Genomic DNA, 6,620 nt, shown 5'->3' on the forward strand with positions numbered 1-6,620 from the left:
AATCATGGAGCGGAGCAATCAGCGGAGCATGAATCATGCAGAACACATGCCACAGCTCCGCTAGGGCTGCAGGAGCAATCAAGAAAGCGGAGCTGTCGGTGCCGGTTATCTGAGTTCCGGATTACCGGGGTTCAACTGCATTGTATTCAACGGTGACCAAAAACACTGAAGCAGCACACTTTATTACCACACTACCCTGTGTTGTGGTGCATTGAATTAGGCAAAATAGAGCATGCTCTATTATGTGTGCGTCAAAAGGATTAGAATGCATTAAAACAACAAATATTAATGTGGTAACAAACAGGAAAAGTGTAAATGGTGAAGAAAACCTGAATATCAATTGTAATGTAAATGATTTTCCATTGTCCCTGAGAATATGAAACGTATTAGATTATAGTTATACGTAGGCAGTTTCAAGCTGAAAAGAAGGCAGCAGACAGAACTGTCATCCCACGATATTTATTAAATGGCTTTTCATATTACAACAAATGCAAATGCTTTATACACGATTGGATTGGATTTAGTGTCTCTACCCTTTCTACACAAAGGTGGAGGCCAATTGTAAAACCCAGAGGACGTGTCTACTAACCTCGTCATATCATTCCTACAGACCTGTGACAAGAATAATGAGGAAATAAAGCTTTATGCTATGAATACGTAAAGCAGATTTTATCTGCTCCCTTTTACAAGAATATGGCTTGAGAGTAACAGTAGGCAAATAAAACCAATGATTCATTCAGGGTAAGGATTACATCATCTCATTTATTTCCGTATTGGGTTCAAAGCGAACATTAACCTTCACAGTCACAAATGAACAATACATCCCAGGCTTTTCCTTAGCAATCTGCAGCACTGCATTATTCACAGAAAGGTGTACAGGATTTCATATTATAGTATATGCACAGAATATGGAAAGGGACAATGCAGAACAGAGGCCGGGACAATCACCGCCATACTGTGACAGTACATATGTCATGGGATGATGGCCCATCACTGTGCAATCACAGCAGATTCAATAGATAGATAATTTGAGTATTAGCTAGAATATTTATAGTAAGGGGGATTCTGGAAAACATGCTCTGAAAGCAGAACAGAGCCTTTGTATAGTAGTAGTAGGTGGCATCATGGGAAATCATTGCTTTTGGCCAATCTTTGCTTCCACAATCCTGGTTTACAGCACAGATATGGCATAATATATCATAGCACCAATTATTTCAAAATACATTCAAAAATCTGCGCAGTGTATAGAAACAATGGCTTCAGCAGGGGAGCTTAAATAATCAGACAGATTATAATGAAGAAATATGCTCTGTATTTATTATTAGATTCATTCCTGAACTGATAAATGATCAAAACCTGATTTGGGACTTGCTGCCTTCTATAACTTGATATCAGTAGTAACCTGATCAAAAATCAATAGGAATTCTGCCATTGCTAGCTAAACGAGGCACAAAGTTATGCAATGGCTAAGCAAATGCTGCTTCTACCACCTCAAACAATAAAAAGAACAGCCTTCCTGATTAATATTTGATTCATTCTTACATTCAAATTGACAAAGGTCCTAGTTGGTAATATATGTTCTAGCAATTCAATGTTTTTAGAGAATCAAACATAAAACCCATAGAAAAATTGCATGGTGTTTGCCTTAATATATCAATGGTCAGAGAAGGGAAATGCATTGGAGTGAATGTGGAAAACAAAACTAAAGTATTTGGTGTATTTATGTATTGCACTTTAAATGACCCCTGAGATGCTTTTGGAATGAGCACTGTTCCTAGGTGATTACTATGATGCCCTATACTTGGCTTAGGGATATAAAAAAGGGGTTTCCATTAGGTAGGGGGGTCCTGGTTTTGAAATCTGCCATTATGAAACAACAATAACCTTTAAATGGTTAAATTGATTTCCTTAATATTTATTCCAAGGTGTTTTTTATTAATTTGAATAGATGCACTTTTTTTAATGTGAGTACAGATACTTTTTCATATTCACCTATATTTTTAATGCACCACTTGGAAAACCACAAATCCAGAGCTTGGCTCCAGAGACCACAAACATGGATTTGCATAGCATACGATGTAAAAGGATTTACACTTTAGTTTTATAAAAATGTCCATGTACATGTCTTTTAACACTTATTGACATGCTATGCTGTATTTTTTGCCTGAGATGAAGTACAGGAACATGAAATGTTGAAATAACACTATAGCAGTGTTCTCCCCAGCCCCTTTAAGCTGGGCGCACTACCCGGCACCTTTCAGTAACCACCCGGCTGATTTTTGGATGTTTTTTTTAAAAGTTGGGTCACAATACAGGGGCTGCCACCCGCCTAAAGCTTCTTCCCACCCAGCCTAAACAAATGCTGGGGAGAATACTGCTATAGTGTAATTTATACCCATAGGCAAGCTATAACTCCATGTGTATTAGACAATTTTTCCAACTTTCCTGCCAACCTGATTTGCTGATCAATTGGCTTGTATTGTATCCATACCAAATGGAAATATTAAGGACATTTCCCCTCTAGATGGTAAAGTAGGGGAAAATCTACTCTGCTCAGTGTCACACACAACTTGGTAATATGGATGGCCAGTCGGGTGCACTAATTCGTACCAGAATGTGTATAATAATAATATTAATATTATTATTATTAATAATAATAATAATATTATTAATATTATTATTATTAATAATAATAATAATAATAATAATAATAAACAGGATTTATATAGCACCAACATAATATGCAGGGCTGTATTCATTTTTCTTTTAGCTTAATGAACTTTTAGAATTTACATAAGATTAAAAAAAGTATTAAGACTCCTGTGTAACAACGCACCTTATAAATATCAGCTTTAAAGAGAAGTTTGGCTTTTTTACATGAAAGTAGCTATGTTTCTAGTGTAGATATAGATGATGTTAGAAGATCAGTGCAAAATGAATGGTGGGGAGTGACTGTGGAGGTCAATAGGTCTGCAGTGCAATTCATTGTACCCACAAACATATATTTTCCTCCCTACAGCTAGTCTACAAATATGAATCAGCTCTGATACCGACCTGTAATCTGTGTAGGACAGATCATAGTTTTAGGACGGACAAGCACTGGCTGAACAGAAAGACATATGCTTTTGCAGGATTAGGTTTCCCCAAAATGGTGAATATTGACCTCATGTTTAACAGGGCTGTGTGATGGGTTGATAAAATGGCTAAGGGGTCAAAAAGGGGTACAGTAAATATTTTGTGGTTTATCACTGGTTCATATATAGTGGAAGGTTGACAATCGTGGAATGGGGTCAATAAATTTTTGGCATTCTCTGTAGAGCTTCACAATAGTCCTTGTATCAGAGGTGAGATGTTTCCTGGAGTTGGATAGCAGCCACCAGCGAGAATGACTTTGAGTCATCTCTATAGGCTTTGTGTTGTTACTGGCCTCGTTTACCAAGGTGTATGTCCTTATGCACGTGTAACCATCCATGAAGCATATATTAACTTGTTCATTTCCTCGTATTCTCGCTCATCTTATACTTTGTTGGTGAGCCAGTGATTACATTCCTAGAGATGAGTGGTAATAAAGAACTGGTTGCTGTTTACTAAAAAATCAGCTTTGTAACATCCAAAATGGCAGCTGCTGATGCCAAGAGGAAGTGTTGATAGTAATCAAAAATAAAAATGTATAAATATTTAATGTACGATTAAAGTAGTATTTTTTTTTTAGGGAGCTCTGGGGAGAGATTGACAACTTCCAGAGCGAATACAAAGTGAGATTTACCCAACGAGGGCAGACATCACAAAGATTTTCACCCTCATTTACAAAATTGTTTAATTACTGTAAGCCCACATTGGACAGATTGTGTTCCCTTCCTGTTTTGGTGATTACAAGGAAAAGAAAATACATTCATCATAGCTACAGAATTATCAGTAAAACAGTGGCAGCTCTAACCATTCCCCAATGGGAATGAACTTCAAAACAATTCTTCACGGACCTAATATTTGAAGGTAGAGTGGAGTATTTCATCCACAAAGTTCAATTCAACTGGTCCAAATTCTGCCAGTAGCTCAGCTCGCTCTGATCCGCCCAAAGCTCGTACTTAGAAAATAGAAAGTCACTAGAAAGGATGAGCTGAGCTGCTAAGATAACAGCCTGGACTACTTGGCTATTTTGTGAAATGTAACTATTTTGGTACCTGTGTACCCCTCTATGGGCCAGAGCAAATTTTATCTTTCCACTATAGGTAAAGTATTATGGAGATGGAAAATATGCCATTCTAGGTAAACTTAAGACAGAAAAAATGTATTGAAAAATGTTGTAATATTTGTATTAATATTATTATTTCTAATATATTATCTATAATATTATATATATTATCTATTATTAGTTCTAGATTAGGCTTTTTTTATACTTTAATATAGGTTTTACTATATATATATATATATATATATAAACATATTTCATATTCTATAATTTTTCCTGTTAAAAATAAACTTATGTTTTAGAAAAGTAATTGGTGATGTTTTTTTTTGCACATTTTCTTATTATGCAGCATTTACAAGAGTTACATATAAAAAAAAGAAATAGAAAAAAAGAGAAATCAAGAAAATAATAGTTAAGGAATGGAGAGGAAATGAGTCAATTGAGGGTGATTGGGTTTCAATCGAAACATTTAATTTGATTATAGTTAGGTTTATTACACATGGGTACAAGGATGTAATATTTTCCCCTATTGTCTTATGTCCACTTCATTAAGTCTCCAGCTATATCAATATACTGTATTGTATTATAAACATCAAGTGTTTGCATGAATTACTTCATAGTACCTGCAGCTACAGAGGTCAGTTGGGGGTTGCTGTAAAGCTATAGTATACTTTTTGTTAATTATTTGTGAAGAATATGGAAATAATTAAATGTGCATTGCCTGGTCACATTATCTTTGCAATTTGTAAAACAGTTAATAACATTTTTGGTAAGTATGTTCCAAGGAAATCTTGAAATAAAATATATTTTAAATGAGAATTAAAACACACCACTTTCATTTGTATGTTAAAAATGTTGGTTGCCCTTACCAAGATGTTGAACCTTTGTTTTAGAATTTCACTGGACAGCAGTTTTGGAAATGTCCTAATATTCTTAGCATTGTGTGTTTATTTAAAGCAATAAAGAATGTGATCCATGAATTAGGAAAGAATTATCATTGACCAGGATGTCAACGGAGACCATCAGGTGAAGGACAAACTCTGCACATCCCTGCCAAACCTAACAAGAGTACTGCGGTAATCTGATTTCACCCAAAAAAAGTTGGATTACAACACACTGATATCAGTTTTCCGTCATTCCTTTCACAAGAATTCAGGACAATTATGAGCACTGAATAGAAAAATACCGAGTTTGCTAGAATATATTTAAAAGTGCCAACACTCTCCTGATCTAACCCGTTTCTGGAACTACCACTAAATTGATATTCCTTGCAACCATAGGACCAGTGTTTGTTCTTTAGAAAAGAGCACCTAGAATCCTAAATTCCATTCCAGTAACTGCTGCTCTCAGAATTTGTACAGGACATGAGAAGTAATTTATTTAGGCCATGACTGCTGTCCTGTTTCTTTGGTTGCCTGTTTCCTGGGGAAATTTATTTCCAGTTAGAATAGAAATAGGAAAAAAATCTGCAATGGGTACACAGACAGGTGTTCTTGATGTCCCATTGGGGAAGCTTCCTCTCACATTCTGATCAAATATTTGGTGACAAAGCAGAACAAAAAGGGGAAATCTTGATGGGGACATTCAAAATGATCATTTGGGACTGTTCCAAGACCACAAATGCCTTGAAAAAGTCCCCCCCCCCCCCCAGAAAGAGCATGGGTGATGCCATTGTCTTCTTGAAGTTCCAGTCCAAGCAAGTGGATTCTAGTGGGATTTCAAACTCCCAGCACGGTGATGTCACCATCACCATCCCTGATGTGTCTGGGTGGCTTTGGGCAAGAGCTGGAAGCTCAAAGTTTCAGTCTTTTGGAAGAGTGCGTTCTTGTGGGGGTTCAAGCTACCAGTTCTTGCTAAAAGGTACAATAATGTCACCCACACTACCCCCGGAGGAGTCAGGAATGTATATCTAAAAAGCAAAGAAAAAACCTTGGCTTGGTCTTGGATGCACCTTTCAAGCAGGAGTAAGAAGCTCCTGTCCATTACAAGAAGAGTAAGAGTAAGAAGTAAGAAGAGTAAGAAGTCCCAGTCCATTACAAGAGTTCATTCTTGTGGGGTTTAGAGCTCCCATCTCTTGCCAAAAGGCATTCGGTGGAAACCCTTTTGGAGGCGCTGCTTCAGTGGGTCTGGGTATAGCAGGAAAGGAGGACACGGACAAGGAGTGGAAGCCAGAACTGGATTGCTTTTATAGTGACAGTAATCTGCAAAATATAACATTTTTATAACTTCACATACCCATGTGTTCTGTTTAAGTACAGAATACAAAGACAGAAGGCAGAACTGGAGTTGAGGACAATTCTATGTTTACATAGGCAAGGAAGACATTATAAAGACAGAGAATGGGAAGAAATATCCAATCAACTGTGTGATGAACCAGAAGCCACAGAAATAGTTACAGTGAACGATGTCAGCACCCGGAGCCCAGAGCTGG

Source organism: Pyxicephalus adspersus, chromosome 6 (assembly GCF_032062135.1).
Source record: "Pyxicephalus adspersus chromosome 6, UCB_Pads_2.0, whole genome shotgun sequence".
NCBI classification, from domain to species: Eukaryota; Metazoa; Chordata; class Amphibia; order Anura; family Pyxicephalidae; genus Pyxicephalus; species Pyxicephalus adspersus.